General features: G+C 38.0%; 1 long non-coding RNA gene across 1 annotated transcript; it reads left to right on the top strand.

The window, feature by feature from the left end:
• Positions 1-504: 504 nt before the first annotated feature.
• Positions 505-22,515, top strand: LOC309834233. The gene is made up of 4 exons (XR_014297850.1): positions 505-560; positions 7,965-8,053; positions 13,994-14,099; positions 22,425-22,515. It is a non-coding gene; the product is annotated as an uncharacterized lncRNA (long non-coding RNA).
• Positions 22,516-22,698: the final 183 nt, after the last annotated feature.

The following is a 22,698-nucleotide window of genomic DNA, read 5'->3' as shown; positions in this document are numbered from 1 at the left end:
TATGCCGTTTGGAATCTTGTACATTTTTCATGTGAGCATGGAAGTTATGTCAAGGTAAGGCATCTTCCCTAGCTATCTGAATCTCTTTCATAGCTTATATAAGCATTACTAAGATGAAATGTTTCTGCTCCTTAGCAATTGATTTGATATTTAATGAATTCCATGATGAATATAATTAAATCACAGAATGTTAGAGCCAAAAAGGCACTGAGAAAACTATTTGATCCTTCTTCTTCATTTATAGGAGAAGCAACTGAGGCCTGGAGAGGAGAGGAGAAGTGACCTGCTCAAAGCCACACAGCTTTGAAAATAATTGTTAGAAGTGATTTCTGTTACTATTTGGGGGAAAAAATCTTGAAATATGTGAAGCCATATTTTAATGGGATTTTATGGATAATTAATTCCAGCAGATTTATTGATCTAATCTACAACTAATTAAAAACAAACCCCAAAACCTCCATCTATCTGAGATAAAATGTAAATTTTTGCATTTTCAGAGGTAAGACATCATCAAGCTCACAAATGTACAAATAGTTGCTGATTTCAAGAAGTAATCAAAGGTACGTGGTTACTAGAAAATAAATTAGAAATTTTATTTTATTTATTTAATTACGAAAGCAACCAAACCACATTGTAAAAAATTTTTTAAATTTAGAGGGACAAAACCAACTATAATGCCTCTACTTAATGATCACAGTCATTTGATTGTATTGCCAGTCAATCATTTTGCTCTTGAATGTTTTACCTGATTGTTAATGGAGCCTACCTATAATTTTTAATCTACTTTTCCACCTACATTATAACATAAGCCTGTTACTTTCTTTTACAAATTGGACCATTATTATTCATGTTGTTTTTATTGTGGTCATTTGGGTAGAGGGTACAAGTGTTCCTCCTTAGTCCCAGTCAGTGTTAACAATCTGCTGGAATTCTTCCATCCCTTTCTCCATCCTCATAGAACCACATTCAAACATATATACGGAATATACATATATGGGGTGGAGCTGTCATTGTAGTTCATACTGTACCTCTCTGCATCATCTCTCTCACTTAATACATCGTAGCAATCTTTCCAAGTTAATTGGTAGAGATCTAAAAATCACTTTTAATGGCTGCATAATATCCATGGTAGGAATGACCTGTGTTAATCATTCCTGTATTGATGGGCATTCCCCTTATTTCCATTATTTTGTCGCTGAAACAATGCTGTGACAAACATCTTGGTACATAGAGCCATATATATTGGTGCTTTTATGTATGTAGGGGTTTAATAGATATGACTAGGTTGCTTTCCAAAAAGACTATCTTCTCATTTCCTCCAAGAATACTGCATGAGTACCTTTTCTCCTGCATCCCAGCCAATAGTGGATGTTAATGCTTTTTAGTTCTTGCTAGTCAGATGGATGACAAGTGATATTTCATCTTACTTTTACTAATTTCTAGTGCTACTAAGCATATCTACATATACTTACTGGACATTTAGATTTACTCTTTTGTGATTATCTATTCCTCTGCTTTGCATATTTTTCTATAGGGTCATCTGCCTTTTCCTTATCAATTAATGAGGGCTTTTATATAATATAGATTAAATATTTATTTGTCACATGATTTATGAATATCCCATCTATCTTTTTGTCTTTTGACTTTGTGGACACTTTTGCTATTGACACTTTTTTTTAATTTATGAAGTCAAATAAAATTTTTCCTTAATTGCTTCTTGGTTTCTTGAGTTGGTTTTAAAAGCTCTCCTCAGCCCCAGAGTTTTATATATACATTTTTCCTAAATTTTCTTCTAAGGTTTTTATTATTGTTAAGTATTTAATTCATCTGGAATTTGTTTTTATATATGGGGTGAGAGAGTGTTCACTTTCCTTATTTTCCAGATAGCTAGCCACTTGTAGCTACACCAGTTATTACATAAATCATCATTTTCCTCCATGGAATTGAAATACCATTTCTCATGTACACTGAGATCTATTATTTTTCTATGGACTCTCTATTCCATCCTGATCTATCTAACTATTCCTATTCCAAAATCACAAATTATATGGCTCTTCAGTATTTTAAAAATATTTGATGAGGCAAGTCATCTATTATTCTTTTTATAATTTGCTTTTCCTGACATTTATTTTTCCATATGAATAAATGTACTACATGATGATTTTACCCATTACAAAAAAATGTTGACATTTTCATTGGAATTGCATAGATTTATATATTAATGTGAGAGAATTGGCATTTTTCTTACATCAAAACTTGTCATCCAAGAGCAATATAGTTCTCATTTGTCTGAATCTTGTTTTAGGTTTTTCAATCAGATTTTTTAGTTTTCTCTTAAAGTTCCTGTACTTTTATTGTTAAATTTATTCTTAAATAATTTATAATTTTTATTGCTACTGTGAATGGCATTTTTTCCATTTCCAATTCTCTGTTGCTGGTTTTCGTATTCTCTCTCTCTCTCTTTTTTTTTAATATTTACTTTATACGTAGCCACATTACTAAATTGTTTTATTAATTGTGGAAGATTTTTAAAATAAGTATTTCTAGGTGACTTTTATCCTTATTTTCAAATTTTATACTGGTTATTTCATTGTTGTATTTTATTATATTTGCTAGAGCTTCTAGAATAATGTTTACTAATAATAGTGACAGTGGATATCATTATCCATCTTCTTATTTTAATGTAAATGGCTTTAAAGTCACTTAGAATCATATTTATTTTCTACCTTTGGTAAATAATGTATATCATATTTAAGTAATTTCTTTTTAGTCTTATTTTATTAAAATTCCTTATTAGGAATTTATCAGTCCTTTTAGCAGCTATTGATAGAATTGCCTTTTTCTCCTTTAATTTATTATTATAATGAATTATACCGATTCCCTGATGTTGAATCATCCTTACATTCCTGGGATATTTGCTTGGTCATAGGATATAGTTTTGTTGATTCTCTGCTGGATTCTATTTGTTAATATTTAGACATTTTTGCATCTATATTCATGAGTGATTTTGATCTGTGGAGGATTTATTGCTCTTTGTTTTTTATTCTATGGGGGGGAATTAATGTTATCCTAGCTTATTAAAGTGAATCAAAGAGTTTTTAAATCTTTTTCTATAATCTAGAAATTTTAAAATTAAATTGCAATTATCTGTTCATTGAGAGTAGAGCGTAGCTATGAAAACATTTGGTCTTAGTGCCTTTTTTAAAAAATAGATCCTCTAGAGACTGTCATACAGAGTAAAGTAAGTCAGAAAGAGAAAAACAAATATCGTATATTAATGCATATATGTGGAACCTAGAAAAATGGTACAGATGAACCAGTTTGCAGGGCAGAAATTGAGACACAGATGTAGGGAACAAACATACGGACAGCAAGGGGGGAAAGTGGTGGGGGTTGGGGGTGGGGGTGGGATGAATTGGGAGATTGGGATTGACATGTATGCACTGATGTGTATAAAATGGATGACTAATAAGAACCTGCTGTATAAAAAATAAGTAAAATTCAAAAAAAGTAGATCCTTAAACCCTATTCAATTTCTTCAAAAGTAATTGGTCTTTTCGACTTTTTAACTTGATTTTATAATTTATATTTTCCTAGGAAATAGTTTCCTTAAGTTTGTCAACAAATCTGTTGATAGAGAATAAGCATCTAACTTTTATTGAACAGCTGCTGTGTGCCAAGCACTATGCTTCATGTTTTATTTATATTGTCACCTCTAACTGAATCCTCATATTGGTCCTGTTTAGTTTGGATCATTATCTTCATTTTTTTTTTTTTGTGGTACGCCGGCCTCTCACTGTTGTGGCCTCTCCCATTGCGGAGCACAGGCTCCGGACGCACAGGCTCAGCGGCCATGGCTCACGGGCCCAGCTGCTCCGCGGCATGTGGGATCTTCCCGGACAGGGGCACGAACCCGTGTCCCCTGCATCAGCAGGCGGACTCTCAACCACTGTGCCACCAGGGAAGCCCTATCTTCATTTTTGAGATGAGCATATTGAGGCTTGGGAAAATGAGGTAATGATGTACCCAGGATCACAGATAAGAAATGGCAGAGGGAGACAGAATTGGAACTCAGGTCTCTGTGATTTCAGAACTGGTGGATTCAACTCCTAAATTTCTCCAAATAGTTTCACAATCATTATATTTAATTACTGAAAAATACTCGTTTGAGAAATTATATCATTGTTTTCTTTCCCTCTCCCCATTATTGAATATTAGGCTCATTCTCTATTTTTCATTATAATTAATGAATATAAAAAAGAATATAGCTTTTTCCCCCTTATTTAAGACCTTTTTTAGGCTAAGTTTACAGAAGAGAATTACTAGTTTGAAGAGGATGATCATATTATTGAGTAATATATTTTGAAAAGTACATCTTAAAAGGGAAAATAACAGGATTACATGGACAAGTACTATGACTTTTTCTGGAAAGAGCTATACTACATTATGCAATTCCCTTTGAGATCTTACTTGTAGCCTGCTTCATTGCCTATGGGCATCCCTCACTCTCTGGGCCCAGTAATTCTTTACTCTGCCCTTCATAGTCCTTGAATCACTGCCTGCCTTTGAATAAATCAGATACTGCCACGTTATTTTCACCAAGTTATCATGCTTCTACTCCTCCCCAGCCTTCCTCCTTTCTTTCCATCTCTACAGTAACAATTCTAGCCTCTAATAACATCCATCTGGGCCTTGGCAGACTCTTGAAAAAATACTGGTAAGTTTTTTTAAAAAAAGCCTGTTTGTCTCTAAACCATGTCTGATCATTATATAGAGCAATGGTTTTTAGTCTGTTCTTTGAAGCCCTCAGTTTTTTTTTGAGCCTGCCTTGGGAGGAGAGAGAAAGCCACCAAGCTGGTGGAGTCTTGGGCCCCCCTTCCCATCCCCTTCAACCAGAGTCTCTCTGTTCTCATCTAATTCACATACTATAGCTTTGGGGAAGAATTTTCTTTTAAAATGGGTTCCTGATGTTTTAAAAAGGCTCTAAAATGATCACAATAGAGAAATAAGAATGTTGAAACATTAACCTAAAAAGTTATAACCAGATTTTTATGAAATTCAAGTAATAAAATTAGTAATATTAATAAAGTTAATAGAAGCCTAAGAATACTGAAAAATCTCCTGAACCTCCCCCAGACTGACCTAGAATGTATACTCCACACACAAAAGCAGGCATAAGACCACAAAAACTTAGGATTGTCTATTACTTTCCAATTACTGCTGTGACAGAAAAGGAAAGTTTGGCACTTTGGGGAATTGAAATTAATTGAAAACAGACTTGAGTTAATTTCCATTCCAGTGTCCTTTATTGAATGGGTCTTTAGTGCACATTTCTAATTTAGTAGAATGAGAACTTTTTGTGTTAGGGGGAGGGTGATGAGGAAATATTTTCCCCTGAACTAAAATAATTCATCAGGGCAAATCTTGCAAATGGTTTCAAAGAGGAAAGTCTACATGATCTTTGTGATATAGAAAAGTACTTTGAAAAAATTTATGAAAGGGGTTGTTTGTTTTTTCCATACAGCCTCAAAGCAACATATGTTTCATGAAATGATATATTTCATGACCTTGCTTGAACCTGCATCATAGTTTCCAAAGCACTCCCATACATTATCTCACCTGGTGATTGTAGCAGTGCTGTGCAGTGGGCAGCACACTTTACCATCCATTTTATACAAAGGGAAACAGTAGCTCTGAACAATTAAGGAAGTAGCTCCAAGTAGAACCATTATTCTATTAGTTTCTATCTTTAAATAAACCTCTTCATGTCACAGGATTCCAAAGCACTAGTATCAAAAGCCACTTTTACTGTCATTATAAACGTATCAGTTCCTATGTGTGGTCTGATAGCTATTTGAAAAAACAGATTGAAAAAATTGTAAAATGAGGAAAGTGTTGACAAATCTAATGACATATAAGGAGATTGAGAGAAAGAAAGAATACAAAGTAGAACAAAAAAATAGGATGTAACCACCGATTCAGAGGCTATGAAATATTGTTATTAAAATTCTATGTGCAGGGATTCCCTAGTGGCGCAGTGGTTGAGAGTCCGTCTGCCGATGCAGGGGACATGGGTTCGTGCCCCGGTCCGGGAGGATCCCACATGCCGCGGAGCGGCTGGGCCCGTGAGCCATGGCCGCTGAGCCTGCGCGTCCGGAGCCTGTGCTCCGCAACGGAAGAGGCCACAACAGTGAGAGGCCCACGTACCGCAAAAAAAAAAAAAAAAAAAAAAAATTTATGTGCATTTTATTGCCAATAACTTTTAAAGTGAAATGAAATGGACAATTGTTTAGGAAAACATAGGCTGTTGAACTTTGTTTTAAAAACTATAAAGTCAATTACAACTCTCTATAGAAGATATTGAAAGGGGGAGGTCAAATATCTACCACCAAATAAGAAATAACCCAGGATAATATAACAGGAAATTTCTATAGATAACAATGACTGTGTTATTTAATCCAGACCCCAAAATAAGATATATATGTCACTAAATCCATTCTATGAGGTTCTGATACCAAATCTACTCTAGGATAGCCTAAATAAATATACAAATATTCTAAACAAAAATACAACACTATGATCAGTGGTTTGTTCTAGGTTATAAAAAGGTCTTGATGCTTAGAAATCTATTAATATAATTCATTAATCAATATAATGCAAAAAACAAAACAAAAGCAAAGAGCACAGTGTGACCCTGAGAAGCAAAATGATGAGATAAGACAAATTTCACAATACGTAAGTGTACATGCAGGTGTTTAAAATGAGGATGCCTCAGTGATAATGTAACTTTTTATACCCACTTCCCCCAAATATATATAATAAAATCATCCTTGAATACATAGCAATTTATGATGGCAAAGGCAATAAATTAAAGAGTTAAAATAGGGATCTCACCAGATGACTCAAACAATAAATAGTCTTATTTTGAAAATACTTCTTGGTCCTCAAGTCAGCCTCTTACTTGACCTTTTCTCAAATATAAGTGTTGCTAGAAACAAGATGGCCCCTGCCACTGAATCAGGTCACAAGGCCATTGTCACATCCTTGGTTAACTGCCTGAATGCTAGTTCCCTTACCAGACTGTAAGCAGAGGGTGTGTTTTATTCATCTTTGTATCCCCTGCTCCTTGCCCCATTCTGAGCTTGTGCTCAACAAATGCTTATGGAAGTGAGTTGAATTCTCATCTAATAGCCTACAGGGAAACGTGATTTTTACCATGCGTGCTTCACATAAGCAAAAAATAATCAGTGGTAAATACAGAAAGAGTTTAGCCTAGAGGTGATTTTTGTTAGGAAAAAAATTGTTTTATTTTATCAAGCAAAGTTTCACTAGCAGAAATATATCCCCCGCGCCCACCGTTGGGCTTGACAAACCAAGAGAGAATAAATAGAATTTCCTAACAAATGGTCCAGCACCAAAACTGTAACTGATACTCCATGGTTGCCAGCAACCTCAAAGTGCCCAGAGCCAATGAGAAGAGGGGCAAAGCACAGAGAGTGGGCAATTCTGTAGCTCATAAAGCACATAGAGGTTCTTTACATCTGAATATGGAATAGCAGAGGTCCTCTCACCTCCACTCCACAGGCACGTTAATTTTTTTTGTTTTGTCTACCAAATATCAGGCAAGATATTTGCTTGAGTTGCTGCGTGTCAACTCAATCAGAAAAAAAAAGAAAAAGAAAAAGAAATGCCAGCATGCTATTACACATACAAAAAAATCCAATGGCCAGAGATTATTATTTTAAGTTTAAGAATGCCTCATTTAAAACATCAAAGCTTATCAAAAGTTTCAGACCGTATTACTTCCAGAAGCTCTTCTGACTCATTAAGTGGCATACATAAAGGTGTTAGAACCTGATTTTGCAAGCTGGACACTTCAGGGGCTACGGGTCTGGTGAGGAAGATGTGCACTATCTCTTTTCTTATCCTGGTTTGACTCACTTTAATTTCAACCTTTTAAACAGGTTCTCTCCCTGGATTATCTGAGTAGAAGTTAAGAGCCTCCCAGCACTCTGTTCAAGAGGCAGAGGGCACAGTGTTACCTGAATACAAGGTAAATACCTACTTCAAAAGAAAATTGACTGTTGCTGTATTTTCACTAGGTCAGTCCTGCTTGGAAGAGAGGGAAGATGGTGAAGGGCAAGAGAGGCTCCTGGGAGAATTTTGCAGGGAAGGAGCCCTGAGCCCCAGAGAAAGCTCCCTCCAGCCCTAGGGTTGACCCTAATTTTCAGAGGGTAAACCCTTAACTAGTCCTCAGGAAGTATTCTTCCGGCTGAAGCACAGGCAGTGGCAGGACTCACAAGATCTGAATCACATAGCTGAGTTAGTAGTACTTTGTGAAATAGAGCATCAGTTACCACTAACAGCCTATTTTAGGTGAGAGGGGAAACAAGGTTACTGCTGACACTCCTGGGAGCATAATTTTCATAGTTCAGATGAAATGACATCCAGTTTGGATCTGCCTTTAGCACTTTTATAACTGCTAAAAAGGAAACTAGAGTAAAATACAATCTTCATTAATGGCTAATTTCTTACCACCTCCCAGTGAACTCCAGGACTTGGAAATCATAGACAAATCCTGCAAATCTATGACCTCAGTTAGAATAGCCCACAGCCCGTGCACCGTTTACAGGGGTCAGCAATGTTCTCTTGAAACTACAGCATCCTCCCTGCAGAACTAGTCCCCCCACAGGCCTTACGTATTCCTCCCTGAGGATCTCCCTGAGGAGTCCCCACAGTTCCCCTGCCTAAAACCCTCTGCCCTCTGCCACCCCAAGTCCTGCTCACCCTTCAAAGGGCAGATCATGACTCATACCCTTCATAAGCCTTGACTTGGCCATTCTCCTCAACTGTCATCTGTCTTCACTAGGGCAAGGATCATCTAATAACCCATTATTATTAGAGTCAAACAGCGTAGTAACCTAGATATAAGAAATAGTCAACATTTTTACTGATTGATAACAAATGTAAATCCATCATTTGTTTGATAATTTCTTTTTTAATTTATCCTATTACACACATGTCCTCCTTAGAGCTAAGGTATACTGAATCCAATCAGTGGGTAATTTCGTACCACATCTGGTAAGTTTGGCACAAGGATAAAAGGCCTAGGGAATTCCCTGGCGGACCAGTGGTTAGGACTCTGTGCTTTCACTGCTGAGGGTGCGGGTTCAATCCCTGGTCAGGGAACTAAGATTCTGCAAGCTGCTCAGCAGCACGGGCAAAAAAGAAAAGAAAAGGCCTAAAAACATTCCATAAAGAGACCAGAACACATTGGGCACACTGGGTCTGGTTTTGCTAAGAAGCTATATTCTGATTCCTAAATCTCATGTTGCACTATTTCAATTTCCTTTTTGGAAAAAGTTGGGACAGGAATAAGGAAATAAAATATAGAAAGAAGTACTCCATCCTCCTGCCTCCAAACTGAATTACATACTTCTCCCATCCCAGATAGTTGGATAGCAATCCTAGTCTTCAGAACCTTTAAAAATACGTATGGAAAGACACTGAACAACCTCACTTGAAATCTATCTAGGGCTGCTTAAATGTACTATAGCAAATCATTCCCTGTGTAGATCGTGCCCATTTCAACTTGTTCTGATATCATTTGAAAATGGCTCCCTTAACTGAAGGCAAGCTGATCTAACAGGGCACACACATGCTGCCCCACATCATTTCTTGCCTTTGTTGCTATGTACTTAGCGCTCTTGTTAGGCCATCCATTTTGCTTTCTGATGACGCAATCTGTGAACATTTTCCTCAGGCTTCCTACCATAGAACTATGTAAAAATGTTCCCTAAAGAGTCAGGAAGGTAGTGCACCTCATGACTAGCAGTATTGGGGAAAGGAAGGAATACTGGACTGAGATCCAACCCTGACTTCTCACTCACTGTGGGGCTGTGGGAAAGCCAGGCACCCTCTCCAGGCTTCCATTTCCTCATATCTGGTATGCAGAGTCTCTCAAAGTCCTTGCAGCCCTGAAATGCTGAGGCTAAAACCCTAGCAGGGCATCTCCAAATATTACTCAGCAATATGGTGATATGGCAACCAATGGCTTTCCTTCCCAGCCCTCAGTCCAGAGCCTTCTATAACTGTCCCTTTGTTCAATTTAAAAAACAAAAACCAGGGACTTCCCTGGTGGTCCAGTGGCTAAGACTCTGAGCTCCCAACGCAGGGGGCCTGGGTTCAATCCCTGGTCAGGGAACTAGATCCCACATGCCGCAGCTAAGAGTTCTCATGCCACAACTAAAGATCCCTCATGTCACAACTAAGACCTGGCACAGCCAAAATAAATAAATAAATGTTAAAAAAAAAAAAAAGACCCACTGTACCCCAAACCAAAATGATGCTAAACAGTTCACAATTTTGTAATCCCTATTTTTTCTGCTATGTCATTTTAGCTATCTTTTTAGTATTTAGGTCTTTATTTTGAGAGAAGGAAACGAAACTGTCTGTTCTTCTGATCTTTTTCTTCTGCTAAATGAATATCCCTTGTTGGACTTATATTTCTTTCCAATGAAGATTTTTTTTAACATCTTTATTTTAGTATAATTGCTTTACAATGGTAAGTTAGTTTCTGCTTTATAACAAAGTGAATCAGCTATACATATACATATATCCCCATATCTCCTCCCTCTTGGGTTTCCCTCCCACTCTCCCTATCCCACCACTCTAGGTGGTCACAAAGCACCGAGCTGATCTCACTGTGCTATGTGGCTGCTTCCCACTAGCTATCTACCTTACGTTTGGTAGTGTATGTATGTCCATGCCACTCTCTCACTCCAATGAAGATTTTCACTTGGCTGTTCCATGGTCACCTCAAATTCAACCTGTTTAAATCACATCGGTCACCTTCACCCTATCCAGGTACCCCCTTCAGATTTCATTTCCCAGGCTCTGTCACTAACAGCACTATTGACCCAGACTTAAGACCTTGGAATGATTTTCCTCTCATCCTATGAGACACCACCATTAGTGAAATCCTTCTGAGTCTTCCTTTATATGGTTTCTTACATTTTCTCCTTCCTTTTTATTTAAAAAAATTTTTTTTTGGCTGCATTGGGTCTTCATTGCTGCTCACAGGCTTTCTCTAGTTGCATCGAGCGGGGGCTACTCTTCGTTGTGGTGCGCAGGCTTCTCATTGTGGTGGCTTCTCTTGTTGCGGAGCACAGGCTCTAGAGCGCAGGCTCAGTAGGTGTGGCGCACGGGCTTAGTTGCTCTGCAGCACGTGGGATCTTCCTGGACCAGGGATCAAACCCGTGTCCCCTACATTGGCAGGCGGATTCTTAACCACTGCGCCACCAGGGAAGTCCCTCTCCTTCATTTTCATTGTCACTTCTTTGGATCAACCTGACTGCTTTGTTCCTAAACATCTATAGGAACATCCTAATTAGTTTATCAACACTCTATGCTGCTACAGAACTAGATTATTTTCCTTTAAATATCACTTTTATCATCTTTTGCCCTTGTTCATGCTCTTGAATAGCTCTCTCCTTATTAAAATATACAACAAACCCCAAGGTCCTCCACAATGTCCCTGACCTTCGTCTCCAACCTTGTTTGGGATATTTAGGAGGTATTCCAGCCCCCTAACTCTTATTCACCACTTGCATTCCTACCTTATCTCTCCCCTTCCCTGCAGCCTAGTCTGCCCTCCTCACCCTACTCCAATTGTCAAATCCTTACTCACTCCCCAAAGTCTAACTCAGGTTCCATCCCTGTCTGGGACTTTTACCTTCAGTCCAATAGGAAATTATCCCTGTCGTGGAATATCTGTAGAACTCAATTGGAACCAAAACCATGATTTTCTGCTGTATGTATCTTATGTTATAGTCTCATTTTCTAAATAGACTTCTTGAGAAAAGAGGCTATTTTTTCCAACTCCTCATATTCTTGGTGCCTGTTTTATATTCTTACATAGAATAGAAGCTCAATAAAAATTTGTTGACTGAGGTGATAAACCTGCTAAACATTGTCAATAATAACTATGTAGCACATAATCCTCCCCTAATTAATTAGGTGTTAATTCCTTACTAATAATTACTTGTTAAGTGTTCTCTTACCTAACAATCTGGCAATCAACAGTCGTGGACGTAGAGACAGAGGGAGAAAGAATTTGGCTGCAGGAAATCCAGGCCGGGAGAGTAGAACAAAGGGGTTTAATGCTCTATCTCAGTCCTAAAGGGCATTTTCAGAGTGACAGGGTCTAAAATAAGATGATCTGCGATGGCTTAGCCTTTGTTATATATATTAGGTTCTAATGTTTTGGATTTAGAGACAAAGTCAATCCTTTTCTTCTCCACCTATTTTGGAACGCACCTTAGAAACCTCACTGCCTGGGGTTTGCCCACTTCTTTTCTCTTAACGCTCAGGGACCTGCCTTTGGCCTGTAACATCTACCACTCATCTTCTTGGGGATCCATGCTCCTAGTCTCCAAGACAAATATGAGATAGGCAGTAAATGAGCCTGTAGGCACAAGATCTAGGAATCCAGGAAAAACAAAAACAAAAACGAAACCACACCCACCCCTTTGAAAGCAGTATTTTCAGCCTGCTCCTGGAATCTTTAACTCCTTCCCACACATTCCTAAACTTAGGTTCTTCCTCTAGCCTGTCGCTTGTGAAGCTGAGGAGAGAAATACTGTAAATCTGGATGCAAAGTTTACATGCAAATCAAAACCCTGCTTCTTAAAATCCTGTAAATTCAGTTTTCATAGCCTTTTGAATTTACTGTTAATAGCCATAATCCCCATTGGCAAAAATTATATAAATAAGTAGATTCAGTACATTTGAAAAGTCATTAAAATGTTAATATAGAATATTTAGAATCACAGAAGCAAGAAAAGCTCATTTGTGAAAATCCTGGGACCCACAGGATGTGAGGGGAAAAAGCGAGGTTGAAACTCAAACTCTTACGCACCTTCACCAGGGCCCATTTTGCTCCTATCTCCTGACAACTTCGAAGTCTTGTCAAATTTACAATATCCCACAATCATACATTAAGGATAAAAAAAGTTCTAAGGCTCCTGGTCTCTTTAAATGTCACCTCATTAAAAGGGCCTTCCCTGACCACGGACGTGAGAGCAGGACTCAGCTTTCACTGCCTGTCTCCTTTCCATTGCTTTAGTTTTCCCTACAGCATTTTCTACCAAATGACAATGGTCTGTTTATTTGTTTATTGATCATCTTGGCCCATCATCTCCACTTCATGAGGGTTTGGATGTTTTTATTCACTCTGCATTCCCCGAGGTCTGAAAGAGGGTCTCCCGCACAGAATAGACCCCAAATAAATAGGTATGAAGTAAATGAATGAAACAGTATCAATATCATGGTTTGGAAAGACCAAACCAAACCACACCTAACCAGAACAACTTGCAATATAAACTAAGAATTCAGCATATGTGGTAAAAAGGATCAGAGCTGAAAAATGACACAGAGATCAGCCAGCCAGACCCTGTCACTTCAAAATAAAGAAAATGAGGTCCATGGTTAAGTGACTTGACAAGTCATAAGCTCTTGTTTTGACAGAAATAATAAAATGGTTCACTACAGAGTTCCAATTTCTTGTACAAATATGGTAATTATGGAATTTGATAATACCATTTTAATCTCAGTGAGGTGGGCCTCATAAATCAGTGGAATAAAAAGGCTGTCAGGTCAGGCCCTTTGCCCAAATAAACCAACCTCACTGTCACCAACACTATGACTTTATTCCTTTGGACCTTGAGAGATTTTTTTAAAACATACTTTACTTACTCTGTTGTCAGCTAACACTTTAACTAGTTGAGAGCAACACGGAGAGCCAAGCTAGGTAGGGGGTGGGAATGGGGAATCTGAGCTTTGAAGTATGGAGCGTCTAGACTCCGGTCCTAGCTGTATGATTTAAATAGTTGATTGACCCTGGGAAAGTTACTTAATCTCTCTGAGAGTCTGATTAGCTCCGTCTGTGGTATGATTATATGTCTCTGGTAGTGATTATTACTATCCTTTGCAGTTTTGCCTAGCACAAAGCTGGAAGCTCTAGCCTAAGATCGACAGAGGTGAAAGAAAAAGCAAACTTTGGATCCTCCCGAGGAGTCTAGATTCAATGGTCTTTAAAGGTAGGAACCATATGTTAAGCTTTGTCTGTGGTCTCGAGCACTTAGCTCACAGGTAAGCACTGTGCAGGTGCCAGTTACCACTTCAGGAGCCAGAATCGAGAGCTTGCGTCCAAGGCAGCAGCCTCAGCCCAGCTGTGGGGAGGGAGGGAGCCCCCCCAGCCATCAACTGCTTGGCAACCTTGGGCCTGAAAACGGGGCTAGAGATAGATTATGGAGCTGTGCATGCACCTGTCTTTCAGAGGTGCTGAAAGGGCCTGGAAATGTGAGAGGGAGAAAACCATACTTATCAGGAATTCTCTCAAGGAAAGTATCTTGTGTGATCGAAAGGAATGCTTCGATAAGCATCTTGAGGGTGTGTATGTATATGTGTGTGTTTGGGGTGGGTGATGGGATACCCTAGATGCAGGCTTGAATAGCAACAGATGGTTGCCAGAAAGCCTTCTTAGAAGGGTGAGTCTGGTTTCCTTGTAGGATTTTTGTTTTGCTGAGTGGTGCAGCCAGTGTGAGGCCAGAGCTGAGCCGCTCTTGATCCTGCACAGGAGACTGAGTACTGCCCTTGGGAGTCCTCCTTTTCCGCTCTACCTCCGTGGAGGAATCAGCCTCTTTTCTATTCAAATGTTGAATAATGAAAGAAAATCTGTTTGAATGAGTGTCAGATTTTAAGCCTGCCTCACGTCTCTTGATCAAGCTCTGCCTATGGGACCTTAATTTTATGCCTGAGTGTGGCTCCCGATATATCCCTGTAGCCACTTAGACATTAGTTGATATGATTTTGCTACTTGTAACAGCTAATGACTGGACTGGCTGAACTTACTTCATTTGTTTCTCTGTTTCATAGTATTTCAAATAAAACTTCATAGCAGTTAGTATATATGATACAGATGTGTAGATAGATAATCACAGTTCATGCATTTCATCAAATCCTTGCCTGTATACCTTTGTTCCTTCCATCCTCTATGCCTCAAATATCTTTCCCTACCTAATGACTATTTCTTATCCGTCAAGGCTCAATTTAAGCCCCTCCTTCTCTATGAAGCCTGCCCTGGTCCTCCAAGTCATCATTAGTTGATCCCTCTTCTAATACATTCTCATACCATATTATTAGTGTCTCTCTCTGTTGGGATTTATAGGCAACAGGCCCTGTCTGTGTCCCACACGACACTGTAAGCTGCACCAGGACAGGGACTATTCATATTCATATCCATTGCACCTGGTGAGCATCTGGTTCTTATCAAACTAGACTGCTAGACTTTAAGCCTCAGGATAAACATAGATTATCTCTTTATAATAGCAATTTTACTCAATGGTAGGCAATTTTAAAAAGTATTATATATTTTATCTTATTTTATTTTTTAAATTAATTTATTTTATTTATTTTTGGCTGTGTTGGGTCTTCGTTGCTGCACACGGGCTTTCTCTAGTTACGGCAAGTGGGGGCTACTCTTTGTTGCGGTCCACAGGCTTCTCATCGCGGTGGCTTCTCTTGTTGTGGAGCACGGGCTCTAGACACGCGGGCTTCAGTAGTTGTGGCTCGCAGGCTCTAGAGCGCAGGCTCAGTAGTTGTGGCGCATGGGCTTAGTTGCTCCGCGGCATGTGGGATCTTCCCGGACTAGGGCTCGAACCCGTGTCCCCTGCATTGGCAGGTGGATTACCTAACCAGTGCGCCACCAGGGAAGCCCAGTATTATATATTTTAAATGTTCAGATAGTTCATAGAGAGGCATGCAAAATTAGCTTGAGTTTTAAAGGTAAATACATTTATATCGTTTGTTCACATTCCTCTGATATGAAAAGTTTGAGAACTTTTTGTGGTGGGCACTCAACACAAATTTCAGTTGAATTTATTTAAATTCCAGAGGATGTTTATACTTAATGATTTCTTTCCCTAAAGAAAAAATACAGAGAGGCTGGTAAAAGGGTACAAACTCTCAGTTATAAGAAGAATAAGGTCTGAGGATCTAATGTATAACATGGTGACTATAAGTTGTTAAGATTGAATTGTAAATATAATTGAAATTTGCTAAAAGAGTAGAACTTAAATGTCCCCACCAAAAAAGGGGGGGGGGGCAAATCCTTTCACAATGAATACATATATCAAATCATCACATTGCACACTTTAAATATCTTATAACTTTATTTGTCAATTATACCTCAATAAATCTGGGGAAAAAAGAAAACAACGTGGAATCTTATTTATTTTTATTAATAGCAAGGAGATGCATTTTTTAAAAAATAATGAGCTAGAAAGGCAAGCTGGAAAAATCAATGCTGTATCACCTAAACTGTAAATTTTTTATTAACAAAAGTTCACTATCTATACATGTAGACTGAGAAATCTTTCAGAGCACTACCCTTCGGCAAAGACCAAATGCTTCTTGTATTTTAAAAAGTTCTTATAATACATCATACACACAAAATAGCATATATAATATATGTACAAGTTTAGTCTTCACAGCCTTTGTAGCATCTGATAAGTAAAATTTTTATTGAACAATAAATATTTATCAAGGGAAATATCTTTGAGACTTTATAGTCTTACCTCATTTATGAAGTCACTGCCGAGAATAGGAGGTGAGACTAATATTGCATTTTTAGGTAGGTATATCAGGTGAAGTACAGACAAATAGAAATGAACTAGCTATGACATTATTTGTAAGCCTGGCTTTATACCACATTACTTTAAAACAAAATTAGAAAAATAACTATAAAAGCAATACATGCTCAGTGTAAACAACTTGATAACCTTACCCGTTTTACCCTCTTTCTCTTTTCCTACTCTTTGCAAAGTCAATAGGAAACCAAATGGTCCATCAGGAGTTACTGTAGGACAGTGGAAGGCAAGATGGTGTGGCAGACCAGGAGTGATACAGACCCCGAGGGACTGACACTAGCTTGACTGTGCATGGGACTCACTGCAGTGAGGGGGCAGATGTACTGCCCAAATTTTGAGCTTTATCTTACAAATACAATCTCAGAGCTTCAGTCTCCCAATCTCCTTTGTGAAAGCAGTGACCTTCCACTCAATTCCATTTGATTTTAGCAATGTATCTTTTTAATAGCATATTATTTCATCAATGATCCCCCAACAAATCTGAATCAAATGGTCTTATCTCCTTTTTATATCTTATTCTATCATCCACATTAGTATTCCCATGATAATTTATTTAGTCATGCATTAATTGTAGACTTCTTACCTACCAATGAAAATCTTGATCAAAATCCTTCAGTGACTCCTAAAGTTCAAACATCCTATCACAATGGACAAAACCCTTCATGATCTGGCCTCTACCTAGCTCTGCAAACTCTTTAGTCACTTTCATATACATGCTGGGCTCCTAACACAAAGACAGTCTTGTGGGTCCCTGTCCTTTCTAGCCTCTAGGATTTATAAATGTTGTTTCCTCAGTGGACATCCTTCCCCTACCCTGGGCTAGCTGTCAAACTCCTTGTGTTCTTCAAGATTTCTGTGCAAGTATCACTCTTCCCTTTCTTGACATGTCTCAGTAAAGTCCTTGCTTTTCTGTGCCATAGCATCTTGTGCACACTTCTATTATAGTATTTATGTTAAATTACTAATTTAAAAATCTTACTTCTACAAGATCAGGCGTCCGTATACTCTCAGAGTCTCCATGAATCCCCTGAATTATAGCCAGAATTTTATACAGATTTATTTTCTTCTGGGGAGAAGGTTCAGAGCTCACATCAGAGTCTCAAAAGAGTCCATATTTACTCTCTTAAAACCAAATTAAGAACCACTGCACTAGATTATGAGTCCCTAGGAAAGAAAGAGTGAATTCTATTCTTTGAGTCTCGATAGTTAGATGCCTAATGTTAGCTGAATGAGCTTTTCAGTTATTATTTAAAGATAGATATTTATACTAGTACAGATATATGGTAAATTCAACCTCCTCTATTCATTGATGTTTTTAAGTAGGCAGGAAGTGTGATGTAATGAAAAGCGTATTGGACAAAAGGAAAGATATGGAAGGGTTTATACCAAACTACTAACAGTGGTTATGCTTGAAAAGAGGGATGGGGTAGGGGAGGGATGGGCTTAAACATTTTACTTACACTCTTCTGTCTTGAACAAGTGTTTGTTTTATAATGTGCACTTTTTAGATTTGAAATTTTAAAATATTGCTTTGAACTATGGGACTTTTCTCTTAAGTGCATTAAACATCTAGCTTCAAATTCCAGCTCTGTGACTTATTTAGTTTTGTGAGCCTGGAACCTTACTTAATCTTCATAAACCTACTTCAACTGTAAAACGAGGGTAAGACTTACAAATCGCACATAGTTATTATGTCGCAAAGCCTAGTATAAGTAGGAACTCAGTAAATATTAGTTGAATGTGAAGTAAATGTTTTCATTTACTCATTTAAAGGTTTTTTTGCAATCCCCAAAGACATCTAAAAATAGAACTCAAAACATGGTCATTATTGTCTCAATACTGTGAGTAAACATAAATGCGGTAAAAGTTTGATGTAACATGGCTGGTTTATTAGGTGGCTGTTAGCTCTGACTATAACTAATAAAGGAATCCCACAGTATGTCCATTTGTTTTTGTTTTTAAACAAAGAAGGGTTATAAAATTCTTCAAAACAATTTGTAATATTTGTACTTCAAGAATGAAGTACAGTTATAAAGCAGAAACTAACACACCATTGTAAAGCAATTATACTCCAATAAAGATGTTAAAAAAAAAAAGAATCAAGTACAAGTTTAAACTAAGTAAAGTACAAGTACATTGTTTTAAAGTAGGCTCTCAGTTTATGTATTCTTACTAGTAATAAGTTCTTTGCAATTTTCACTCACCTCATGGCCTGTTTCCACCTGTAGACATCACACCATGTTTTGTGAAGCTTTCCTGATTTCTTTAGAGGTTCTATAAAAAATAAAATGCCATTGATAATGACAGGTACCTTGTAATGTATACCATACTTTTTTTCCTATCATTTCATAACTAAAAGTTTTTATTATATATGCAATTGATGGTTTAAAATTTCTAATAGTTAAAATACATAATGTAAAATGTAAAAGTTCTTGTTTCTCTTAGTCTTTTAGTTTTTAAGTCACTTGGTGCTGAGTAGGCACAATGATTTGTATCTTTGGAGTGACTAATAAAAATAAATTCTTATGTATTTAGAAGCATAGCTGGAATACTCTAACATGGCTTAGGGGGCTTTGCTGAATCAGAAGAATTCAAAGCAGTTCATCTGACCTGAAAATAATGAAAGCCAAAAATCTAGAGGTTTTCCTAAGTATCCCACATTAAATGAAATCACCTACATCAAGTGACAAGTGAAGTAGGTTTATAAGAGGTTTTTCTGTAGGGGCTAATTGAGATGATTCACAATCAAAAGTAAGTACAAATCCTTTTGGAGAACACTCTATGAATTATATGGTTTTGTGAGCAGTACAGCGGTTTCCAAGCCAGCTGTGTGTTTTATTTATTTTTTCATTATCTGAAGCCTCTTGGGCAGTTTGGCCAAGTCTCTGAATCTCTGGGCTTTCAGTTTCTTGATCTATATAATAGGCACAGTAGTAATAATAGGCACCTCACAGTGCAGAAGTGAGGATTAAGGGAGATGAAAGCTGAGGGTCAGGGGCCAGATGCAGGAGTGGACAGTGGGGGGACCAAAGGCTTACTCAGTCACCTTTGTCATTTTGTCACGTCCCTGTCCTTTATCCTAAGTGAATCTGTGTTTATTCCCAGCTTGGCTTGCTCTTTTTTTCCCCTTAACTTTACAGAAAATTTGTCTTAAAACATTCTTTTTTGTGCAAATGCTGTTCTTTGTCCTAAAGGAATATGAGAATCAATGGATGGCCTTACTGACTCTGTCAGTCACTGCCAGTTGCCACCCAATATCCATTTTCCCTGTTTCTTATAGTAACCCAGTTAAAAAACTATATTCCCCCTTCTCCTTCACAGGTAGGTGTAACCATGGAGATAGATTCTACCCACGAGTTACAAGTAGAAATAGTGTGAGTGACTTTTGGGAAGTTTCCTTAAAAGAGGAAACACATCTTTTTCTTCCCTTTCCTCCTTCCTGCTGGCTGAACACCAGTGAGATAGGTGGAGTCCTAGCAACCTTCTTGGACCAAGAGGTGAGACACCAAGGATGGCAGAAGAGCAAGGTAGAAGGAACCTTGGTCTCTCACACCAAGGAACTGCTTGAATAGCTCTAGATTGGCTACAGAGTTTTTTTTTTAAAATGAAAGAAAGAAATAACCTTCTAGCTTATGTAAGCCACTATTATTTTGGTTTTTCCAACATATACAAATGAGCCCAACCTTAATGATATGCTGGTCCTCTAGGAAGTTGTCTTGAACAAAGAACCATTTTTAATTCTTAGAAGTGTTCTTACACTTCCCTTGATCCTCCGTGTGCTTTCTACATATCAACAGTAGATTTTCTACTCTTCAAAAGCCTCTAGTGTAGCCCTCCAGTCTTTGTTTTTACCTTTTCTCTCTTGCATCACCCATATTTTAGATATTATACACTCATTTGAGCTCCTCAGATAGGAACTTGGAAAATGGGGCCACTCTCTTGGGGAAGAAAGAGGGAATTTTGGCTAAAATTAAGTTTTTAGTTTTTTTGTGGATTATAGGAAAAGCAGAGTTCATCTGTACTCAGCAGACATTTATTAAGCACATACCATGTAAAAGGCATTGTGCCGGGTCCTGGGAGGAAATATAAAGATGACGTTGTTCTGGCTTCCAGGAGCTTACAGTCTAGTAGGAAAGATGAGACACACAAATAACTACAGCATATGATGGATTGAGAAAAAATGCAATAAGAAAAGTATAAAGTGCCTAAAACTTTCAGAGGAGAAAAGATGAGTTCCACTTGTGGGGATTAGAGAAAATGTCATGAAGAAGATAGGATTTGAGCTGGGCTTTGAACAGTATGTAGAAATGGTAAAACAAACAAACAACAACAACAAAAAAAAACAAAGGGGGGGTGGGGAGCTCAGGAAAGGATCAGAGGTAGACAGTTACAATGCATCAGTGGATTTAGGGATCCCAGGCAGCATCAAGGATAGAGTAGAAGGTAAAGCTAGACAGGTGGATTAGAGACAGATAAAGGGTGGTGAATATCTTCTTGGGAGCCTGCTCCAAAGTGGAGAGAATAAGGAGTCGCTGAAAGATTTTAAGCAAGGGAATAACCAGACCACATGTCTTCAGTCAGAAGATGACTCTTGTGAGTGTAGAGGAAAGACCAGCTGCAGAGAGGCTGGGAGTGGGCACCTTTAATAATCCAGGTAAAATGTAATGATGGCCTGAATTAGGGAAGCGACCATTAGAAAGGAAAGGAGGGCACAGATAGAAGCAATATTTCAGAGGTTACTACATGAGCTAAATGTATGCTTTGCCCAGGAAAAAGAGTCGGACTGTAATTCCCTGATCCAGAAGTAGAAACTCTATCCATAAAAGAATTTTTAAAATTACTCTACAGTTACATAAACTAGAAAACTAAAAGAAGGCTGAATATGCTGTAATAATGGATTTATTGGTTCTAAAATTTTAGCAGAGCCTTAACATTTATTTTCCTGAGACATCAATTGGGGGTACACTGACTGACCCTGCTAGGAGATGGGGAAAGAATATTGAAAAGCATCTCAGGAAAGAAAGGCAACCATCACTTCTATCCCATTGTTCATCCTTTGCTCAGGTGTTATGGTAAATAGCAGGTAGCAGGATATTTTACAAGGTAAGGTTCTTTCACTTCTCCTTAGTTATCATCCCTTTACCCACCCTTATGCACCATCTCTACTCACCCTTCCCCCCCACACACACACTCCATAAGGAATCCAGTGAAAATTTAAGAGAAGGAGGTGGCTTTCTAAAGAGCATAAGAATTTTCTAATATTTGCCTCTTCATCGCTCACTAAAACCATGCCAGCATAGCCCCCTGCAAAATGGAAAGGGCTGGCATAGACTCATATAAGGGCATTGTGTTCTCAAATAGCTTTCAGATAAATAACACCCCCCTCCCCCAAGTCCTAAATAGCTACTTCCTCATTCTCAGGGGATACAGTCTAGAGATTTCCTCCAATGGACAAATTTGAGCATCTAATCAGCTGCCACTTTGTCTTTTTATTTTTCTGATTATTGAGGCAGATTTAAATAGGTGTTCATACCCAATAATCTCTCTTTTCTCAATAAGGGCAGGAGCTGACAACAAAATAATCATGAACCTATGAATCAGAACAGTGTCCTGTGTAATATTTTGCAAGTTATGGTTTAGTTCATGTTATGTGGGGCACTGAGAGCAATACATGAAATAAAGTAATGAGGATTTTTTTCTTCCGTGATTCCCAAGGTGATTCCTGGCACTCTTGAAAGCAGAAGTGATTAATCAAGTCACTGGAGACAAACAGCAGAAATGTGATTGTCAAAACTATGGATATCGGTTAAACTGTGTTTCACTCATGTAAGTTGCGTGTGTGTGTGTGTGTGTGTGTGTGTGTGTGTTGGGAGCTGGTCAGTGGGAGAATCAGCATCTTCGACATTGTCTCTGAGAGAAGATTAGCAGGGATTATTAATTTAAAAGATTCTTACATTTAATAAAAACTCAAAAGCTAAGAAAAATATTG

The sequence above is a fragment of the Grampus griseus genome (genome assembly GCF_964374135.1).
Source record: "Grampus griseus genome assembly, chromosome: 15".
Lineage (NCBI taxonomy): Eukaryota > Metazoa > Chordata > Mammalia > Artiodactyla > Delphinidae > Grampus > Grampus griseus.
Note: the sequence above shows the minus strand (reverse complement) of the source record. Positions and strands in the feature narration are given on the sequence as shown.